This window comes from Chanodichthys erythropterus, chromosome 1, assembly GCF_024489055.1.
Source record: "Chanodichthys erythropterus isolate Z2021 chromosome 1, ASM2448905v1, whole genome shotgun sequence".
In the NCBI taxonomy this organism is placed as follows: Eukaryota; Metazoa; Chordata; class Actinopteri; order Cypriniformes; family Xenocyprididae; genus Chanodichthys; species Chanodichthys erythropterus.
In genome coordinates this window covers 2,917,700-2,942,643 of record NC_090221.1, presented here as the reverse complement: position 1 = coordinate 2,942,643, position 24,944 = coordinate 2,917,700, and the positions used below count along the sequence as shown (strand labels likewise).

General features: G+C 35.0%; 1 protein-coding gene across 4 annotated transcripts in view; it reads right to left on the bottom strand.

Moving 5' to 3' along the window:
* Positions 1-23,227, bottom strand: part of enox2 (ecto-NOX disulfide-thiol exchanger 2) — a 274,309-nt gene extending 251,082 nt beyond the window's left edge. For all 4 annotated transcript variants that reach the window (XM_067384994.1, XM_067384992.1, XM_067384996.1 and 1 more), the window contains exon 1: positions 23,026-23,227. The gene's annotated coding sequence lies outside the window, so the exon portion shown is untranslated. The remainder of the gene's footprint in view (positions 1-23,025) is intronic.
* Positions 23,228-24,944: the final 1,717 nt, after the last annotated feature.

Here is a 24,944-nt window from a genome sequence, read left to right as displayed (position 1 = left end):
AGATGCTTGCGCTGTTTGCCGCGACTAAATCTGCAATTTACCTTCTCAATGATGAACTGTAATAAATCCAAAGCTATTGTGGTTGCTGAATAAATGCACTTACACAACTTCTGTGACAAAACAAAGCCCTTTTTTTTTTTTTGTTAATAATAATAATTTTGTAATTGGAATTACTATTAGGAGTTTCATTGTTTTCATTTTTGAGAGAAGTTTCTTGTTTTACCAGTTTTCATAGTGTAGAGAGTGTGCTAATTTAGATAGTCTATAATAAATCAGGAAACTAGATGAGGTTAAATAAATCATGCGTTTAAGATGACATCCACTCACATTTGTACTTATAGCTGAAAGTGCAATAATTCTGATGAAACTTAAAAGTACATATCTCAAATGACAACAATCATTGCAATTATAATTTTGAGCAAAATAATCATTATTATCTGTTTAACGATTTTGCAGCATGACGAAAATGTGGCTAAGTTTTCATTGACTTAAACTAGACTACATTTAACTTATGCAGTTAGTTATTCCAAGTAGGGATGCAAAATATAATCGGCCACCATATCGGTATCGGCTGATATATGTTCATTTTTAATGTTATCGTTATTGGCCAGATAAGAAAATTTGGCTGATATATTAAAACCGATAAATAATAGATTATTTCCTTAAGCTGAGACACTTCAGATGCACACTGTTCACCATGAAGGTTTTGAATTGCTTGCAATATGATGGAAAATACAGTTAAGTGCAACACGTGCAGCACAAGTCTGTCATATAAGCTACATAATATTATATTGAGAACGTTATAGTTGTGTGTTTGGGACATGGATTTATTTGTGAGATTTTTGTCTTTGTAATCAGGCTCTCAAAAATTATATAAAAATTTAGATTTATCAGCCAATATATCCGTTATCGGTTTTCAAATATAAAGAATTATCGGTTATCGGTTTTCAGTATCGGCCAAAATTTCATTATCGGTGCATCCCTAATTCCAAGATTATTATTTTTTTCTCTCAAATGTCAACTTTGGATTGCAAATACTGATATGATTTATCGTCGTTTAATTTTTTACATCACAAAAACCAGCTGTTTTACCATGGGTGTGTCGACCTTAGAGTAAAATCTGCTGCAATGTGTGCAGGCCCAGTTTGAATAATACAGGAAACTGCTGCTATAATAAAAATGGCATGACAAGAACATTCTTCCTGACCCCAGAGCATACGGCCTGTAGAAAACAGCTAAATTACTTTTTCAGGGCTTTTAACCCAAGCCATTTAATCCCACAAAGTTTAGAGAGTCACTGTAGAGAGCAGAGCAAAATGAGACGTCTCTAAATCACTGCAATCCCCCGTCCCTCAGCTCTGATCCCAGCCGCTATTAGTTGGCCCCTCTGAGACAACAGTCCTAGCCGTGTGAGGATATTACGGATGACCACACATGCATCACAAATGAAAATACCAAAATCCAATAAATCCACACAAGACGGGTGAGGGGTGAATACATTTACAACATGTCAAACAAACGGATTTGACACCAGTAAAAAGAGTGCGGATATATTAGAACGATTTTTCACCGAACTGACCGGTTTCCTTTGATCAAGATTGAAGATTGAAAATCAAACGTTGTCTCGTAAAACCTATCCGGAGGATCAAAGGAGGATCTAACTTGATGCCTCTAATAGATAACATTTAGTTGAGTGGGTTTGATAAATGGCACACTATTTGAAGGAAGAAATATGTTTGTTCCAACATACAGAGCACTGCAGGTCAATAAAAAGCATGTTATTTGAGCAATCAACTTCATCCTGTTGACGTGGGACTACTTTTCCAGATGGATGCACTTCTGGTTATATAATATGGACAATGTTCCATACTCCTTGTTGTATGTGACCTGCATGCTTCAATCTTAGCTCATCCATGCTTGGTTATGGCCACATTTGTGTGTCAACTAATGCCAAGTGACTTAAAACGAGGAGCTGGAGCGATTGATCAACACACGCCTCACGAGCAGCGGGACTTTTATTATGCCACAGTCGCCGGCGCCGCTTTCGCTTTTCCGGTCATGAGTATGAGGTAACGCAGCTCTGATTATCATATTAGATACATTTGAGAGTGTTGAAAATGATGTTATAACGTTACTCTGTGCGTTCGCTCGGCGGCTGCTGTGAGACACTGTTGCACACGGCAGTAAGATTTAAGAATATCATATTAAATGCTGGATGGCTTGTGTTGATAAATGACATGCAATTAATTTTAAAACATATTGTATGATGGAGAAAATGCTGTATTACTGTTACTAAAAATAAAGCTGCATCTGATTATGCTATGTTAGCTACTTCACAAAATAGTGTTTTTCTCTGAGGCATGGTAAAGCATGAGACTCACAAAAAAAATCAAGAAAATTAGATTTAAACAATAAGACTAATCATGTTGAGCTATATAACAATAAATAGTTTATAAATATATCAAAACAGTTGTTCCCTTGTCTATTAAAATATGTAAATATTAAAGCATCTTTGGTGATTCCATGGTTTCTACAAAATAAAACCGGAAACCGAGGGTAACGCAGGTATGACGCCATTGACAGGCGACTCCTCACACGTTAAAATTGCAATTTTCTCACAATTTACAAATTTGGGATATTGTAAGTACTCAAGTGAACAAAATATGTAACACTGGCCTAGTGGTTTTTGGATATTTTACAGCAAAAATCGTACATATTGCACCTTTGAGGGGAAAAAACTGTCACTATTTACTAGGGGTGTAACAGTACATGTATTCATCCCGAACCATCGTGTTTCGGTGCATACAGACGCCGAATACAGTCAGTCACAGCCGATCCACACTTCAATCCAGAAGGGAGCATGTGTGGTAATGCAATGCTGTTTGCTAACCGCCAAAACAGGAAAAAGCAATTTTATGTTTAGGTTCCTCTCCAGAAGAGGGCGGAGCATTTGTTGTGTGTTCATCGGGGGCGGGGTTTATGTAAATTCTAGGGTTAGTGACGTCACTAAAATTGCCCTTTAAATGACAAAAAGCTTAAGAAGACTTGCGTATTTCTTTTGTCAGCTTAATAGTACTGAACAGTAGTGAGATTCTTACAAAAATATAGATTTTTTGTGCCACAGAAGAAAGAAATTCATACTTCACATGAACACAGGCGTGATAAAAGTCCTGTGAATGTGTAAATGAAGCCAGCTGTTCTGTCTGCAGGGGCTAAAGATATCCTCTCGTCTCTCAAAGAACTGCCCGGATTTGATTTTCCAGGTGTTTTAAAGAGCGCCAAGCTTTAAAAGCTTAGCTGAAAGATTAGGATAGCTGTGATAGTACTTTCTTTTTTGATCCACATCACATGACAAGATCGTGAAAAGAGCAGGCAAAGAGAGGAAAACCAGGCGTTTGTCATCATAGTTGCTTCATGTCACTGCATTCAGAATTCATCACCTAAATAATGGTCTGGATCCCTCAGTGACTAATATTCACATTGATTTACTGTCCATGAGAAATATTTGTTGTTTATGGGTGGGGAAGTTTGGACAGCCCCTCAATCATGTTAGGAGCAGGCTGGTAATTCAATTTTCGAACTGAAATGAACTCTGCGGGCCGAATTTGTTATGACTTAAACCTAACAAAACTTATTTAACTGATATTTTATTTGTTAACAACACAATCAAGGATATTAATTACAAAGCAGAAAAATGAAACGCACTCATGTAGCTCATCAGTAACCCTTGTTATAAAGTAAGAAATAGCAGCTGAATACTCACAGAAGCCCACAGAGCTCAAACTCTTTCATTTGCCATTATGCATAAAAAACAATCCCTAACTGGAAACTTTAAACCTTAAGACAGCTTTTCTGGTTCTTTCTCACTACGATGTGAACCACCATTCGCTGTTCTTCCATCTAACTAGGATCTCAAGACTGATCAGAAGCAATATTTCAATAAAATACAGGGGAAACATGACAATAAATAAAATAAGGGCAGAATTTTAAATTTTGGGTGAAGTATTCTTTTAAAAACTTAGATTTTAGATGGAGCACAAATAAAATGATAGCCTCAGCCTCAAACTATAGCCTCAGGCACTCAAAAGTAAAGCTGCATTCATTTGATAAAAAATAGTATTAGTATGAAAATAGTAATATTAAGTATTATTACACTTTAAAGGCACAATATGTAATTTTCGCCACTGGAGGTCACTTATTCAAAAAAAAAAAAAAAAAAAAAAAGGCGTAGCTTGATGATTCCTTGATTTAGTGGAATCATGGGAGGGGTTGTCTTCACGTCTACAACTGGTGGAAAAGAATCCGACGAGACTCGGGCAGAAATCATATTCATGGATGACCTAATGTATTAAAGGTGCAGTATGTAATATTTTCTGTCTGCTAGATGTCGCTATTCAAAACAAAGGCGTAGCTTGATGACGGCAAGTTTGAGCGCAGAATCTTGGGACATGTGGTCTTCACATCACAGCCGGTGGAAAAGAATCGGGATAGGACTCGGAAGAACTCATGTTCATGGATGCGATTATTAACGTTACTGTAGTATGAAGCAGAGCAGGAACGAGGAGAACGAGGAGCTGGAGCGATTGATCAACACACGCCTCATGAGCAGCGGGACTTTTATTATGCCACAGTCGCCGGCACCGCTTTCGCTTTTCCGGTCATGAGTATGAGGTAACGCAGCTCTGATTATCATATTAGATACATTTGAGAGTGTTGAAAATGATGTTATAACGTTACTCTGTGCGTTCGCTCGGCGGCTGCTGTGAGACACTGTTGCACACGGCAGTAAGATAGATCCATTTTACAATATCAGATTAAATGCTGGATGATTGTGTTGATAAATGACATGCAATTCATTTTAAAACATATTGGAGGATGGAGAAAATGCTGCATTACTGTTACTAAAAATAAAGCTGCATCTGATTATGCTATGTTAGCTACTTCACAAAATAGTGTTTTTCCTCTGAGGCGTGGTAAAGCATGAGACTCGCAAAACATCAAGATGATTAGATTTAAACAATAAGACTAAACGTGTTGAGCTCTATAACAATAATTAGTTTTCGTCTATAAATGTAACCAAACAGTTGTTCCCTACTCTATTAAAACTTTGGTGTTTCCATGGTTTCTACAAAATAAAACTGGAAACTGAGGGTAACGCGGGTATGACGCAATTGACAGGCGACTCCTCACACGTCCCGCAGCCTTGATTAAAATTGCAATTTTCTCACGATTAACAAATTTGGGATATTGTAAGTACTCAAGTAATCAAAATATTTAACACTGGCCTAGGGTCTTTTGGATATTTTACTGCACAATTCTTACATATTGCACCTTTAAAGATTTATTAACATTACTGTAGTATGAAGCAGGGTGTGGCTGAAAGCCGTTAGAGTGGAACGAGGCCGCTGGAGAGATTGCTAATGAGAGACGAGCGCGACACACGGATTGAGAGCAGTGGGACTTTTATTATGCCACAGTCGCCACTTCCACTTCTTCTGGTCAAGCGTATGTGGGGTAAAGCAGCACTGTTTATCATATTAGATACATTTGTGTGTTGAAAGTTGTTATAGTGCTATTCTGTGTTCACTCGGCGGCAGCTATGAGACACTTGATGCACGCTGCAGTAAAATACATCGATATTAGTCATGGTAAAACATGGTATTCGTGGTAAATCAAGAAAACGAGATTTAAACAATAAGACTTACTGTTTTGAGCTATATATTATGATTAATTTTCTGTCGATTAATGTATCCAAACAGTTGCTCACCTGTCTAATAAAACACATAATATATTAAAGCGTCTTTGGTGTTTCCATGTTTTCCACAAAATAAAATCGAGGGTAACGCGGGTATGATGTCATTGATAGGCGATGCACAGTACATGTCCTGGTTAAAATTGCTTATTTAAACATTCTTGGAAATATTTGGGATAATATAAGTACACAAGTCAACAAAATATATAACATTGTTCTAGTGGTTTTTAGAAATTTTAACATACTCCTGTGATGTCAAAGCTGAATTTTCCTGATGTTATCAATGTTAAGAATATTTTCCCCCCCTCAGGATTCTTTGATGAATGGAAACAGAAATCTTTTCTAACATTATAAATGTCTTTACTGCTAATTCTGATCAACTGAATGCATCCTTGCTGAATAAAAGTATTACTTTCTGTCCAAAAAATAAAAAATCTTCCTGACCCCAGACAATTGAAGCAAAACTACAATGAAAAAGAAAACATTGAGGAAAAAGGCAGGAGATTTCTGGCAGGACTCTAGACAAACTGGCAGGAGAGCCATCTAAATCAGGTTTATGGATCAGAGACTTCAACCAATTCAAGTGTCTTTTGTGCATAATGTTCTACAATCTGCTATAGTTTCAAGGCAATTAAACACAGTCAAACCAAAGTACATCTGAAATGTAGCTGCCAGACAACACTTTAAACCAGAGCTATGCCACTTTATTCAATTATAGATTAACAATGAATGTGTCTATGCTCTACAAAGTCCAAGTACTTTTAGGGTGTGTTCACACTTAGCAGGTTTGGTTGGATTAAAACGAACTCTGGTGGCAATTGAATAAGCATGAATGCTGCAATCCGAACCCTAGAGCGCACCAAACAACCGAACCGAGACCCACTTCTCAGTCCTCTTGTTTGGTGTACTCCAGAGTTCGGATTGAATTTAAATTGCTTCCAAAGAACTCTGGTGTGGTAATATGAACGCAACACGGACCAACGACATCTAAACGAACCAAAAACAGGACATGATCTCACCAGATGCATATAACAAAGAAATTCATACAGGTTTGAGGGTGAATAAATGATGACAGAATTTTCATTTTTGGGTGAACTAACCATCTAAAGTTGTGCAGAGAACACAAATGGGTCATTACTTCATCTATTATAAGTTCTTTTGACAAAAAAATCCTCTTATAATAGATAAAGATCCTAAGTCAGGAGTTGTTAGGCAGAAACATATGCACTTAAAGGACATCATACAACAAAAACAAGTTCCCTAACAAAACGATTACAATGCGCCCAATGACTCCAGACTATTCGACCCAATCACTCTGGATAACCCACATCCGGAAACACATCAAACCAACTCAAGTTATGCGAGACACTAATATCTGAGAATAAAGACATAGGTCTGTGATTCAAATGACATTGTTAAAAATAGCAAAGGCACCCACACGTTGCATCTGTGTGAACTTCTCCTTCAGGCTTTGAAAGAAAGAGTCTTTAACGTTGCTATATTTATATCTCTCTAGGGATTGACAACAGCCACTCTCCTCACTCCTGTTTCATCCAAAAGAAAAAAAAGTTTACTCGCGTTCAACTTTAAGAGGATCTTTAACAGATGAGAGGGACAGATTAAACGTTTTTATCTGCATATTTCCACAATGCCAATGCAAACAAATCAGAACAGCTTTATGCAAAAACCTCAGCATTGTTGAAGAGATTTATGCAGATTGTCGCTTATTATTTCAAGAAATTGTGCCTTGATAAAAGCAATATTACAAATAGTGTGATCTTCATCTTATCAAGCATCTGAAACTTTACAAAGATGTCTGAATGCCTACGAGATCAATTGCATGATTCAATTTCAGGCGAGGATGAACTCTAATGAATTTCTTGAAGTGAATATAATGACGCTACCTGACCACTCCGGCTTCCAGGTGTCGTGGCTAAATGACCGGTGTGAGAGTCATCGCTCTGTTGCTCAATCATGCCGCCTCTGCAATAAACAGTGGGAGGCCAATTAGAGCACAGAGCTCTCGCTTGAGATGACAGGTGATTTTCTGAGACCCTGATAAGGATTATTGTGGATGATATATTATATAATGCATAAATTATCAGCCTCTCAAGTACAACTCTTGAGAGAAAAGATCCCTGATTAAAAAGCACGGCCTATATGTGTGTTGATGAGCTGCAGTGTCCAAATATTGAAATTCAATGAATATGATACTCTTATGAAACATCATTATTAGTGCTTGCTAAGTGTTTTATTCATATAGGGTCATATTTTTTTCTGCATGCAATAATTTATTCAAAAATGCTTTTAAAATGCAAGTTATATATGGGTCAATGACGTGATGGGTCATTTTTCTGTCCAGAGGCATTAATAATAATAAAAAACAAAGATATGACATCCAAAATATGTAAGGTAGAACAACTAGATCTCTTTTACAGAATCCAAAAAGGTTTTAATTATATTTTGCTACATATAAAAGTATATTAAATATTTTGAAGTGTCAAAAGGTCATTCGGTTTAACCGTCCAATTTCATTTGTGATTAAAATATCTTAAAATGTAATAAATGTATATATTTTTTATTCTAGCATGATTTTATAACATCATATATCAACATAGTGCAAAATGGTGTTAAAATTATGTGTAGAAGTCGTTGCTTTGTTATGAGAAAGAATGTCTGGAAAAATAATTTCATTGATGTCATTTTGAGTAACCGATATAAAGGGACCATTTTGGAGCAAATCATGTGGTCAATATCATTTGACAAGATGTGACATCATTCAGACACCTGCAAAGGACCACATGCTCATGAAGTAAAGTAATTAACTCTCTCTTAACTATTTGAAAAATTCATGTTTTCTCTTGATCATACGCATGTCCTGAAACATCAGGTCATTCGGTGCAACCGCTATAAAACATGGAAAATGTTGTGATATTTTAAAAAGTTGTACTAAATATAAAATGTTTGATTGTCCTTTTGCTAGATATCAACCTATTAGCATTGATTGAAAATATCATCATTTGGTAAAACCAAAATTTTTTGGTTAAACCGAATGACTTTTTTTTGGTGACAAATTTAGTCCATCTTGTAAAAAATGACAAAATCAGTGTTAATTGATGATAAAAAAACACATTATGTCATTGTTAACACTTAATAAAACTTAATTATTAATTATATTATATCTCCATTATGTTTTTGCACTTTTAAAAACCTTATTTGCCAATGACCCATATATAGTGACTTGCATAAAACCCTTCTGTACTGAGCAGGTTTTTCATTTTTGTATTGAAATTCATTTTTATATATATATGTGTGTGTGTGTGTGTGTGTGTGTGTGTGTGGGTGGGGGGGGCGACAAAAATGACCCTGCAGACCCTCATGACAGTGTCAAGATCAATAAATTTCTTAAAATATCAGTTAATTCGATTTAGTTCAATGTGTAAAATGTCATGTGGTGCGACTCCTCAAACTGTATAATATTTATGATTTAATAATTCACAATATTTGAAAAGTAAATAAAAAAAATTCACAAAAAACATTTAAAAGTGTAAAGAAAATATGTTATTACTTTTTACATGGCGGTTACACCACATGTCATTTTTTTTCAAGAGACATTAAATTGGAACTAAATTCGAAGAAAATAATATAAGTGTTTTTCAAAACCACATGAAATACAAAGAGAACGTTTATGAAAGGCAAAGCTTGTTCTGATGGGCACATGAAGACCAAACAGCCCTATTGATCGGTGAGGCTGACATCAATTCCCATCTACATCTCTCTTATTTTCTTACTGCCCTTGAGGGTCAACAACCTTCTGTGATGAGAGGCCCTTCTAGAAGATGAACAAATACAACAGCAGCCGAGACAGAAAATAAATGTCTCATAAATGGGACTATTGTTTCAAACATTATAACAATGTCTGCAAAGGACAGTGAGTGTGGCCCAGGGCTTTCAAAACACGTTCCACTGAGGTCAGGGTGTGATGTTTTCTCAAGTCAGGCACTTCAACAACAGTGAAAGCAGGAAGAAGCAATATCACAGGAACTCAACACCACCCCCTAAGCACTAAAAACCAATGATTAGAGAACTGAGAATGACAAATGAATGTGCTTAATAATAATTTAAACACATTACTTGGGAATAGAGTTGTGGTATAACGGCACTGGGAAAATACCGGTGTATATTTTATTTTGATCGGTACGATATCATGATTTTGCGGAACTTGATATGCTACTGCTCCAAAGTTTTATCCTATTGTTTGCAAAGTTTAACCAGCGTAGAGGGAAAGTTTATCATTTGCATGTGTTTTAGGTCCTGTCAATTTAAACACTCAAGGGATTTTAAACCATTCGAGCCAAAACGAGCCCAAGAAGATGCGAAAGAGAACTAAATATATTCTCGACACAAACACGCAAAATTATGTTAAAATGCCCATCTCTGCAAGTACCCTCGTAAACACAATCAGCTTTTAGCTTACGTGAATGTAAGCAAATGAGAAAGAAATGGATGCATATAATTATAGTGTGCATTCGGTCTTAAAGTGACAGCAGCCTAATATTCCTGCTGCCGTCTGTGAGAAACATGAATATCTCGAATCAGAGAGATGTGTTATTACTTTAGGTGATCTGACTTAAAATAGTTGCCCACTGAATGTAAAACGGACTGAACATCTTACCAATTAAAGAGGACCTATTATGCCCCTTTTCACAAGATGTAATATCAGTCTCTGGTGTCTCCAGAATTTCTGAAGTTTCAGCTCAAAAAGCCCCAACAGATCATTTATTGTAGCTTGTCAAATTTGCCCCTATTTGGGTGTGAGCAAAAACACACCGTTTTTGTGTGTGTCCCTTTAAATGCAAATGAGCTGCTGCTCCCGCCCCCTTTCCAGAAGAGGGCGGAGCTTCAACAGCTCAACAACAACAAAGCTGGAAAATCTCACACAGCCAAAATGAGGAAAGTGTTCAGTCTTACATTGTTCAAACTGGAGTCACCGTTTTTGCTTGCGAAAACAAAATGATGATGCCATGGTTGGAAACATGCAGATTAAGGGGCGGTAATATTATAATAACATCTCCTTCCTACGTCACAAGGGGAGCAAAATTTGAGCGACTCATTTTTTCACATGCTTTCAGAGAAAGGCTTGCCAAAACAAAGTTACTGGTTTGCCCTTTTTCACGTTTTCTGGGTTGGTAGATGCACCTGAGGCCTGATTATAGCACTTAAACACGGAAAAAGTCAGATTTTCATGATATGTCCCACTTAAATTGAAGGATGGACACAAAACACATCTAGAGACTATTTGCACATTCAATCTGAGCGCGAACAAGCCAACTGCATAGCAATGCTCACAATAATAAAATAAAACAGCATGTTTTTTTTATCCTTATCAGTAGCAGACACAACTGGAAAAAAGTCCCACTTCGGCAGAGTCATGCTGTCCTTTAACAACATTTAAAAGATCAACAGTTTATATTATTCAAAATAGTGCACTTCTCAAACCACTGGAAGAAAACCTCTCATGGCACTGCTTTCATATGGATGAGATTAAGACTGAAATCCCTTGGCTCTGACACTCACTGGAGGTAATGGAAGTGACGTTGAAATCATCATGGGAGGGAAAAAAAATACAGCTTTAAAAAGAGGACAGGTCTGCGAGGGAAATACTCCTTAAAGTCTACCAACCACATATGTTCAACGTGACCGCATGAAATGTGTCTGCAGTAAGGACCTCACCACATTATTCCACCCACTGATTGGATTTTTTGGTCTGCTTGGACAGTCATATTCTCAAACTAAGGCCAGAAACTCTCTCTGCACGAGCATACAAATGCAAATGCTTGGCCAACGCATTCATGAGTGAAATCTCATCGTACATACTAATGCGAGTTACAGCATAGAGTATATTTCATGCCAAAAACGTTGCTACAAAGGATGCTACAACACTCATGTCAGGATTTGGTTCGATACACGATACTGATCTCACGATACTTTGAACAAAGCCAAAATAGATATAAAAGTAGTGTTGTCAAAAATACAGACTTTGGTACTGAAAATGTGCAAATAAGTCATTTTGACCGCTGTTGAGTGGATTTTTAAACTCCTCTGATTGGCCATTGTGTTCACGCCCTCAACAGATATTTTGTGTAGTTTATTTTTAATTTATTAATAATAATTATTAAACATGGAAGCTTAATTTTGTGACCTTCTGAGTATACGATTTTTGATGCACCATTGCATCAAATAAATTGCATTGCGATTTTTTGTTTAAGATTTTAAAATTATTTTTTTTTTATTCCAGAATCGATACTAATTCAAAATAAATTATTATTTCAACTTGTAGTATATTTCTGTGACACAAAGTTCAAATTATCATAGAAGTACTGGGATAAATGTTTATAGTTCCTGTATAATCACTGATGTCTACGGTAGCGATCAGAATAGTTATCACCTTTCAAAAGCGGTGCATCAAATAACGACTATATCGTTTACATTGTTGCCACTAGGTGGTGATAAACGACTGTTAAAAATGTGTTTGTCAATAAATAATTTATTCAGGAGAATGTAGTAATGTATTATGCTTCTGAAAGTAAACTTAGAAAGATGTGATGAATTGTTGTTGTAAATATGACTCATCTTATACATCATGTACAAGTGTATGATTCAACTTCTCTCGATGGTATAGTGTTAAAAAAAATAAAGCAAAATTGCAATACATTGCAATATCGAATCACAATACTTGTAGAATCGCAATAATTAAAAAATAGCAATACACATCATATCGGCACCCAAGAATTGCAATAGTATCAAATCTGGTGTATCGTCCCAGTCCTATATTTGACGCTAAAATAAATCGCTCTAAAAATTTCATTTTGTGTGAAGTATCCAGGATGCATATTGTTCTATTTTTGTTTAGCAATATATTGTGACACAACATAGATTCATCCCTTTTTGCTATTGCAATTCATCACAACTTATCATTTGAAACGATTTACATATTATAAAATTGCCACCATCCTCTTTTAGCCAGTAATAAAGAGCGGAAGTTTACTATTAACTGTATCTTAGAGCAGGAGATGAAGCTATTCAACCAGCAACAGAGAAAGATCACAAACCTCAGACTGACTTTCTGTCACGGCCGTGACTTGTAGGAAGAATGCTTTTAATCTTCCATCAGAGTTATGACACATCCCAGCACACCTGCATTCATTGGCAGGAACCTGATTTTGCCAATATTTCTGAGACATCTTTTCAACATTTCCTCAAATTCTTGTTACGGATTTGCACTTTAATTGGCAGTGGCAAAGACAGACAAATGCAACAATAAAGAAACTTTAGGAGTGGAAGAAACATTCATCTAAAAACTAGGCCAAATAAAAATGTGCAATATGTAGTTTTTCCTCTAAATGAAGGTGTAATATAAAACTCAACATTGCACAGATCAATTGATTTGTTTAAGGAGTCTTGATTACACATGGACACAATGCATAATTTAATCAGATCGGCAGTAAAAAGCAGCATCTTCAACCATCTGGAACAAGCTGTTTCAATGTTTTACATTGCAATTTGCAATCCCCACTTGAAAACACAAATGCACAAACTAAGTTTTTTGTGTTTGTTTTTTTTTTTTGACTCAAAACAAACGCAACATCTGTGAGGCCTGCTATTTCAAAAATATTATAATTAATAGCCCAGAAAAGTAATTCCTTTCACCAATCAAAAAAGGTCAATCCAAGATCAAGGTAAAACAAACCCAGTAACAGCTGAATGTCTGTAGATTCATTGTGTTTAATGAGTCAGAGGGCCAGCCCAGTGTTTCCACTGCAGTCTGCTCATAAATGTCTCATATTAGAGATATTTGCACAAGTGTCATCTCGGTAAAACCTCTGCTTTCATTAATATTCCCCGTCGCCTGACTGACATTTACACTGCAGCACTACAAAAGATCTTACATTGTCATTTTAATGTAAAATCTACTCTACAACATTTCAATATGTCAAAGGACACCTCTTCATTCTTGTCTTTAGCAGCACAACCAGTAACAGGGGAATCTCACAAAGCCTGTCAAGAACATTTTCAGCTTAGATTTTAGCCCAAAATTCTTAAAGAGCCATTATATATCTCACTCCACCAATTTTATTTATTTACATAGATGTATTTTAGGGCTGCACGACATTTTGATTTTCATTTTTTTGATTTTCGGCAATATATATTGCGATACGAAAAAACTTTAAACCAGATGACTTGAATAGCTCTATTTGGAAAGAATTAGTAATTCTAGAATGATTGGGGTGATTTTGAGGGGGAGTGAATCTGCAGAGCAAATAATAAACAATTTTCAAGCATAGATAAACACAATAGCTTTTGTTTTGCTTTGCTTTTTTCAGGTAAGTCTAACAGTATTTAGGTATGGAAACCGAATAATCAAATGTAAAACATCACTGCATATAGCCTTCACTGTATAAATTAAATGTAATTAATCTGTATTAAAGCTTAATACAAAAGTGATTTCTTTGTATTTAGTTGTTTGATTAACATTAATGACCAAAATATTAGGCTACTGTCACTTTAAGACCGAATGCATGGTTCCAATATAATGATATGCATCCATTTTCTTTCTCAGTTGTTTGCATTCACAAAAGCCATAAGCCACTGTGTTAACGTGCATACTTGCAAAGATGAGCATTTTAAATGGGACCTATATAATGCCCCCTTTACAAGATGTAATCTAAGTCTCTGGTGTCTCCAGAATGTGTCTGTGAAGTATCAGCTCAAAATCCCCCACAGATCATTTATTATAGCTTGTCAAATTTGCCCCTATTTGGGTGTGAGCAAAAACACTCCGTTTTTGTGTGTCCCTTTAAATGCAAATGAGCTGCTGCTCCCCGCCCCCTTTCCAGAAGAGGGCGGAGCTTTAACAGCTCAACAACAACAAAGCTGGAGAATCTCACGCAGCCAAAATGAGGAAAGTGTTCAGCCTTACATTGTTCAAACCGGAGTCGACACTGATGGAGAGACTCAGGAAGAAGTTACAACTTTTAGACGTTTCTGAATGGTTAGTGGATAAATTGATGTAGTTGCTGTGGAGTTGATTCAACTCATCCACTAGCATATCAACAACACTATAATACAACAACTCTTCCTCTTCTCTAAAGCAGCCCAACATGGCCCCGCCCCCCTTGTTGCATGTTTCTCGGGGGCGGGGTTTATGTAAATGTTAGGGTTAGTGATGTCACTAACCCGGGAAGAAGCTAATTGTAGTCCTTTAAAAGAAAATATCTCTTTTTGCATTGAACTTTGAGCATCATAACTTTGCAGATGTTTATAATCAAATAGCAACATTACACACTAACTAAAGTTAAAAAGTGAAATCAATCAACCACCCCTTTAACATAATTTTGCATGAGTCAACAAATATAGTTCTCTTTCGCATCTTCTTGCGCTCGAATGGTTTAAAATCGCTTGAATATTTAAACTGATGAAACCAAATGAATAATCTGATCCAAATAAAGGCATTTGACTGCATTTCTCTATGATCCTCACCACTACCGCTGTCAAAGAAACTGCCAAACTTCATCAATTAAGAGAAGTAAACCACAACGACTTACTTTTTTAAATGCCAGTTGCTTTTTTTTCATATGCTTTATTTCTGTTACTTAGCAGCAGATCACAGTTCATGTCTTCTCTCCATCTGACAATTATTTTGAGACTCTTCAATGTTTTTTTCAGGCATGTTAGCTCATTTCAGACTTGCTTTTCTTGAGTTTCTGTAACTACCTACGTTTGATATTTTCTCCTATAATTTTGTCTGAATTCTGTCTGTGATTTACTCTGGTAATAATACTTGATCTAAATGGTCATTAAAAAAAAAAAAAACTTTTGGACGCATTTTGCTTGAAAAGTCATTTTTCTTACAATAAATGCCACTTTCTTCAATATGGCTTAAAATGACTTTTTGTGGCCATTTACTTTTACTTATCTGAAATCAAATACTATTAGACTGCATCCATCTCTCCATTAATTATAAACCCAAATGATAATTTGTACAAATGGAAAATTATTTGTATTGTTTTGGAATGGAATGCATGCTTTCATGCTGCTATCAAAGCCCCGAAAAAATCTTGACAACTCATTAGTGATTCCATCCAGCAATCACGCCTATTCTGTCTTAAAATGTTAAAATTAAGCTGTCAAAATGGTTCCCTATGTAAAAGCTTCTTCAGTGAAATGAGCAACAGCAAATTCATACAATGAATTTGTCAGTGACAGAAGGCTTTTAGTATTAAGCGCACACACCTTCCACTCAATGACCAACCATGGTTCATTGATTATCTTATCAGAGGAATGTCAAAAGGGAAACGCTTGCTCGTTTCTATTTTTGTGAGGAGAGAGAGAAGCGAGCTTTGTGAAAGTGTATTTCTGCTTGAAAGAATATTCAAATGACACCTGCTATCTCTCTCAACGACACAATTCAACATAAAACAACAAAACAAATATAAAAGCCACACAAGTGCTGATGGACGTTCTACCCTTGACTAACCAATGCATCCTTCATGCTCGAACCTCTGAGCTGTGTGAATGTCCTCCATTAAGAGACGAGCATGTGTGCATTTAGAAGGTTATGATGAGAAATGTTCTTTTCTTTCAATCCAAATATTACTGGATCCTGCACACTTTTTACTTTTGTTTCCGCTCTGAATCATACATATTTGCCGTCTTTGAACGTAAACACTTATGAATAGTCCTTATAAAGCTGGTAAATGTGAAATAAATCCCTTTATGTGACTGGTATCCAAACCCTCTCACCATTAAACATCTCTTTGAATGCTATAAGGCAGGATAAAATGATACACAAAGATATATTTAAAAGCCTGCAGTAATTTCCTCTTGAACAGCCGCAAATCAAACAAGCATAAGGAAATAAACACATTTACTGCTGATCCCCTATTTCCTTTAGTCAAAGACTAGGCAGGATCTAAGCCTGGATTTAATCTAAGTCCTCGCTGCACAGAGTAAGCAGCAGTGTTAAGAACAGCAAATTGAGGTCTACAAGAACAGACTACAGTGCAACACAAAACTGAGAGCCACAGACAGACTGCTCGCTCTACACTTCAGCCGGAGGAATACAATGACTTCAACAACTGATAAACCTTATATGAAGGGAAGCCTGAGCAGCTTAGTATTTGTGTGGAGAAGGGCACAAATCCATCTCAGACCAGGAACATGAAACTGAAACTTAAAGGATAAGAGGGGAATAAATATGCTGGGATAACCTTAGAAACTTGGGATGAAGAAAGGAATAGTTCACCCAAATATGCAAAAAAAAAAAGCCATTTTTTTCTATTCAATAACAAGCTTTCAAGCTTCAAAAGGATGCAGAAGTATCAAAAAGGTGGTTGGATCATTCCGTGTCAAATCAACCAAATTTCGGAAATTTTCCCCGACTGTTAATGGGTCATTGACAAATAAGCTTTTTAAAAGTGTAAAAAAAACGCATCATGGAGATTAGACGTTTTATTAAGTGTTAACAATGAGATTATGTGATTTTTATAATATATTACAACTGATTTTGTCTTTTTTTTTTTTTTACAAGATTTGTCACAAAAAATGTATTTGGTTTAACCAAAATTTCGGTTTTACCGAATAACAATATTTTCAATCAATGTTAACAGGCTGATATCTAGCAAAAGGACATTCAAACATTTAATATTTAGTACAAGTTTTTAAAATATAACAACATTTTCCATGTTTTATAGCGGTTGTACCGAATGACCTGATGTTTGCCTGATGACCAGCAAGTGAAAACATGAATTTTTCAAATAGTTAAGAGAGAGTTAATTACTTTACTTCATGAGCATGTGGTCCTTTGCAGGTGTCTGAATGATGTCACATCCTGACACATGATATTGACCACATGACTTGATCCAAAAAGGTCCCTTTATATCAGTTACTCAAAATGACATCAATGAAATTCATTTTTCCAGACATTGTTTCTCATAACAAATCAACGACTTCTACACATAATTTTAATACCATTTTGCACTATGTTGATATATGATGTTATAAAATCATGGTAGAATAAAAAATATATACATTTATTACATTTTAAGATATTTTAATCACAAATTAAATGGCTGTATTGGACAGTTAAACCGAATGACCTTTTGACACTTCAAAATCTTTAAAATACCTTTATATTCAATAAAGGAGATCTACTTGTACTACCTGACATTCTTTGGATGTCATATCTTTGTTTTTTACTATTATTAAGGCCTTTGGACAAAAAAAAAAAAAATTAACCTAATATTTTTTTTGTAGAACGACAAACATAAATAGTGATTAAATCCACTATTTTGTAGAGGGAGTCAAAATGATCATTCACCTGAGATTTGGAGCTAAATTAGAGGGGTGTAAAAATGACTTTAGAAAGATGGCAGCATCATAATTTGAATTTTACACAGAGATTGGTAGGTCTATTAGTAAAATCTGTTGACTTTATCAATCTTTGTTTCAATATATGCCAATGGTGACAGTTCAAAAATGGAGAAAAAGCACTTCTTGTGTGTTTTTGCCTCAAGTTTGCATGCCTGTAACTCAAGAAATATTAAAAATATCTTAATATCCTTTTAGATTCTGATTCTTAACAAACTTTTCTTTTGGCATCTTCATTTTAAAGGCCCCCGATGGTTCAATCCCAGAGATATGGAGATCTTAATGTGGCTCCATGAGTAAATTGGTAAATTGTACACATTTTCAGTGGTCAAAAACCAAATGTGCGTCCCTTTGCATTCAGCTGAAGCTTTTTTCTTTTAAAGAGGAATATCTGAAGAACAAATAATGTTGAAACTAGAAATGCATCACATTTTTTTTCTATCAACTCAATTGCATAGATCATAAATATTCCTTTTCCAAAGTTTGCTTCAAACTAAAAACTTCAAACTAAAGGTCAGTGTTTATAAGAAATGATGGCTTTAGAAGACTCAGAATATAGTGCACAAGTTATATGGACCACATTCATGATACTTTTGTGATGCTTTTCCATCTTTTTTGAAACCTGAAATGGCAATACTTCAAGTTTCAAAATTATAAATGATTTATAAGTCTGCATTTTTGAGATATCTATACCTTTAAACAGATAAAAAGAATGGCAGAAGTGCAAAATTAATGCATTCCTAAAATCGATATTTAGAGTTTTGCACAACATTGGAATCACCTGTCTGAGCATTTGTGAGTCTAAACAACCCAAACTTTGATAAGTTTACAAGTAAATCAGCGTATTGACAACAAGCCCTATATCTGTCATCCACCGATAGCAGCCAGCGGTTGTGCATATCTCTTGTGTTGCTAGGATACAAAGCTTTTCATGTGATTGGTGCAGTCCTGACACTAACACGCTTTGCGCCATTCCACATGGTCCGCACTCTAAAAATACTTAAAACCTACAATATAGAAGCAGAGCACAGAGAAAAACAAGACGGGAGCGATTAAATCATTACTCTACCAAGAGCCCATTTCTACAGGCACACCTGGTGTGGATATTAAGATGGTCATAAAGCTTATTTAACAACAGTTTAAATGCATCACATCACTTTGCTCTAAACATCTTAATGTTTATCTGGCAGCAGTCATACAGCACAATTCAACTAATTATTTAGAATTACTTGCAGTAAGACTGAATCAAGTAAATTAGCCGAGGAAAATCTGACAAATGTGAAGCATTTTGACAATGAAAATGCAAACGTTATACTTTTCAGCTTAGCTTAACCCTTGTGCGGTCTTCATTTGGGAAGTACATTCAGGGTCTTATGTAATTTTGTAACAAAATAATAGTTTTTTTTTTAAACAAATGTAATTTTACTTAGCAATTTTATTAATGTTTTTACTCGACATTTGTGCAGTTTTTGGAGGATTTATCATATTTTTTAAAATTTTATACAAAAACAGCTTTTTATGTAAAATTCACTTTATAAAAGACCCACATTTCTGACTTTCATTCATGGGGATAACATGGATAATTTGACATGGTTTAGTGTCAGATTTTTGCCCATCTTTTGAAAAATGCATTTTAAAAGTAAAAAAATATCACTTTTACCAGTAGATGGCTCCAGAGCTGCACTATGACTGACTGACTATCTTTTCACAATTTTTTTTCAGTTGTATTCATATCTAAATATTATAAAATTATAACAATAAAAATTAGTTTTTCAATATTGTTACATTATAATGGGACCCCTCTTAGAAAATGGACAAAATTCATCTTCAAAATCAACATTATTGAAAAACTTTTTTTTTTTTCAGTACAAATAATGTTAAACTTTGACAAAAAATTTATTTTTTATTGTCATAATTGTGATTTCTGAAAAAACTGTCAACTGAAAAAAAACTTTCAGTCAAATAGCAAATAGTGGAGCTCTGCAGCATCTACTGGTAAAAGTGATACTTTTTTTACTTTTAAATCTGCATTTTCCAAAAGATGGGCAAAAATCTTACACTAAACCATGTCAAATTATCCATGTTATCCCCATGAATGAAAGTCAGAAATGTGGGTCTTTAATAAAGTGAATTTTACATAAAAAGCTGTTTTTGTATAAAAACAATTTTAAAAAATATTTATTTATTTATATAAATTTAAAAGATATGATAAATCCTCCAAAAAATGCACAAATATAAAGTAAAAACATTAATAAACAGTAAAATTACATTTGTTTTTTGAAAAACAATTATTTTGTTACAAAATTACATTTTGTTGCCTGGGGTCTCTGGAGACCCCAAAGACCCTGAGTGTGACTTTTTTTTCTACACTAACATAAAAACATTTTTTTATTTGCAGATTACTAAAGTGTTAACAACTGTACAATGTTTCATGTCATTTGGACAAAGAGAACACTTTTTTATTTTAGTAAACGCCGTTTGGGGTCTAAAAAGACCCTATAAGGGTTAAAGGGATAGTTCACCCAAAAATGAAAATTTGATGTTTATCTGCTTACTCCCAGGGCATCCAAGATGTAGGTGACTTTTTTTCTTCAGTCGAACGCAAATTCTGATTTTTAACTGCAACCGCTGCCGTCTGTCAGTCAAATAATAGCAGTGATTGGGAACGTGAACAATAAGAGTCGAAAAAACTTTCATAGACAAGTCCAAATTAAACCCTGCGGCTCGTGGCGACACATTGATGTCCTAAGACACGAAACGATCGGTTTGTGCGAGAAACCGAACAGTATTTATAAAATTTTTTACCTCTAATACACCACTATGTCCAACTCCGTTCAGCTTCCGGCTAGTGAGGTCTGATCGCGCTCTGACAACGGAAGTGATGTCTCGCGCTCATTGAATTATATGGGCGAGACATCACTTCCGTCTTCAGAACGCGTTTTTTGACCTCACTAACAGGAAGCTGAACGAAGTTGGACATAGTGGTGTATTAGAGGTAAAAATTATATAAATAATGTTCGGTTTCTCACACAAACCGATCGTTTCGTGTCTTAGGACATCAATGTGCCGTCACGAGCCGCAGGTTTTAATTTTGATTTGTCTAAGCAAGTTTCATTTACTGTTATAGTTGAAGTTCCCAATCACTGCTATTATTTGACTGACAGACGGCAGCGGTTGCAGTTAAAAATCAGAATTTGCGTTCGACTGAAGAAAAAAAGTCACCTACATCTTGGATGCACTGGGGGTAAGCAGATAAACATCAAATTTTCATTTTTGGGTGAACTATCCCTTTAAACTGATCTAAAATGTGTGGTAACATTAATGTAAACCTGGAAGGAATGAGAAATTTCTCCATTAAAGTTTTTTTTTATATATACAATTTACAGTTTAAATAACGGAGAAAAGCAAACCCCTTAATGTCATAGAAAAAAAAAAGGAATTAATGATACAAATGATATAGAAAAACAAGTTTAAACAATACATGTATTTTTTACCCATCTCATGCATGACATCATAAACGTTCCAATAATCACAGGTATCAATATTGATGTTTATGCATATGTGCCAGTTCATAATTATAATATTTTCCAATGACCTTTTTCAAATGTCCGGGTTTGGGTAAAATTCTATGGCGGTGAATGAGAGAATACATTAAATATATATTTTTTATGTCCCCATTTTCTCAAACACCAAAAGAAAAACTCAACAACTGTGTTTTCACAACTTTCAGAAAGAGGAAAAAAATAGAGAGAGATTGATAACGTCAGAAGAGAGAAATATGTCAACTTTAATGTCAATCACAGCAGCCTGAACCTTTTTTTTTTTTTTTTTTATAATTTGATTAAAATGTAATACAATACTAAGTATAGTGTTATAAATCTATATACATTTTTTTTTTAAAATGAAAATATAAAAAACTTTGCAAGATGTACGATGCTGATGACCGTTAAAACGCGTCATCACAGTCCGTGAAAAGGGTCCATTATTATTTTTAATATTAAAAAACAATATATCAATTGTTATTAATAATATTCAATAACTCAATAAGCGTTTTAATAATAATAATAATTATTATTATTATTATTATTATTATTAATATATATATATATATATATATATATATATATATATATATATATATATATATATATATATATATATATATATATATAATATTCAATAACTCAATAAGCGTTTTAATAATAATAATTATTATTATTATTATTATTAATATATATATATATTATTAATATATATATATATATATATATATATATATATATATATATATATATATATATATATATATAAATAAATATATATCCGTCTATATCCGTGTATTGTTGATATGTAACATGGAGCTTTTGCTAATCGGTTCTCAAATCATCACGAGTCAAATCTCGCTTACTGAACGAATCAATCATGAGCGAGTCGTGTTGATTTTAAAGATCCGACTCAAATGAATCGGACATCGCTACATGTTTGCTAGTGACGCAACAGCCGGTAGCATTATCATTCATAAAATTATAATTACTATAATTATTGTTACTTCTCAAATTATTCTGAATATAAGATCTCCTTTACGAGTACCAGTAGCGATTAACACAAAGTTAGTATTGTTTGTAATATAACGATTAAACTCCTCAAAAACATTAAGACGCTGTCCAAATTGCCTACATAAAAAGTCAAACACATATTGTGTAAAATCTTAAAAATGTTTTAAAGCGCAGTGCGGCGCGTGGACTGATGCACGCGCTGGTAATAACATGCCAAAGCACAAACTTGCAGTTCAGTCCTGCATTCGTGTTGCAATCACATCCATATAAGTTTGCACGCGCGCTCACCTCAGATCAGGAGCGAGGAAGTGTCCAGCGCCACCGCCGCCAACATAAACACTGTCCAGAGCTGCTTGTCTGGAGAACTGTGCTGGTCGTGTCGGTAAACGGTGGCGGTCCGGTGCATGCAGCACTGCTGGATATGTGCTGGATATGTGCGGGGCTCCAGTCGGTGACTAGAAGAGCCAGTGAGCAGCATCGGTGCTGTCAGACTCAGAGCGAGGTAAACACTAGGCATTGTGGGAATCTGGAGGAGCAACGGGGCAGAACACAGCGACATCTACAGGCCGCAGTGGTGTTAATAAAAAGCACTAGTGTTATTATAGTAATAATGCCATAGTATTCTATAAAATACTGTAATACCAGCATTTTAAGGTGTTTTAATATTTTTCTTTACTGAACTGCATTTGTTTGATCAAAAATACAGAAAAATGTAATATTATGAAATATTATTACCATTTAAAATAACTCTTTTCTATGTAAATATATGTTAATATGTAATTTATTCCTTAAAGCTGCATTTTAGTCACTATTACTCCAATCAGTGTCTCAGAAATCATTCTAAGATCATTTCTGATTATTGAAAACATATGCTGTTTTTTGATGTTGTTGTTTGTTTGCTTGTTTGTTTGTTTAGAGATAGACAGACAGACAGACAGACAGACAGATAGATAGATAGATAGATAGATAGATAGATAGATAGATAGATAGATAGATAGATAGATAGATAGATAGATAGATAGATAGATAGATGGTTGCTAGGGTGTTGCTATGTGGTTGCTAGGGTACTCTAGGTTATTGCTAGGGTGTTGCTATGTGGTTTCTAGGGTACTCTGAGTGGTTGCTAGGGTGTTGCTATATGGTTGCTAAGGTATTCTGGGTGGTTGCTAGGGTCTTGATATGCAGTATCGACATCTACAGGGCGCAGTGATGTTTGATGTGGACACTAATAAAAAGCACTAGTGTTTTTATTCGGACATGTTATTATAGTAATAATGCCATGGTATTCTATAAAATACTGTAGAGAGTTAATATAGTGCTGTTTTTTTATGTTTTTCTTAGGAAGTCTCTACTGAGCTGCATTTATTTGATCAAAAATACAGAAAAAAATAATATTGTGACATATCATTACCATTTAACTTTTCTATGTAAATATATGTTAATATGTAATTTATTCCTGATTAAAGCTGGATTTAAGTCACCATTACTCTAATCAGTGTCTGGGAAATCATTCTAAGATCATTTCTTTTTTTTTCTTGAGCAGGAAATCATCATATCAGAATGATTTCTGAAGGATCATGTGACACTGAAGACTGGAGTAATGATGCTGAAAATTCTTTGATTATTATTGAAAACTGTTGCTATGTGGTTGCTAAGGTACGGGGGGTGGTTACTAGGGCGTTGCTATGTGGTTGCTAGTGTACTCGGGTTATTGCTAGGGTGTTGCTATGTGGTTGCTAGGGTATTCATTGGTTGCTAGGGTGTTGCTATGTGGTTGCTAAAGTACTCAGAGTGGTTGCTAAGGTGTTGCTATGCGGTTGCTAGAGTATTCTGAGTGGTTGCTTGGGTGTTGCTATGCGGTTACTAAGGTATTCTGGTTGGTTGCTAGGGTCTTGCTATGCGGTTACTAAGGTATTCAGGGTGGTTGCTAGGGTGTTACCATGTGGTTGATATGGTACTCAGGATGGTTGCTAGGGTGTTGCTATGTTGTTGCTAGGATGTTGTTCTGCGGTTGCTAAGGTACTTGGGGTGGTTGCTAGGGTGCTCTGTGTGGTTGCTATGCTGTTGCCATGGTGTTCTAGATAGTTGTTAGGATGATCTGAGTGGTTGCTATGATAGATAGATAGATAGATTTAGTTTGATAGACATCTTTTTAAAATAGTAATAATATTTCACAATTTTCCATTTTTTTACTGTATTTTTGATCA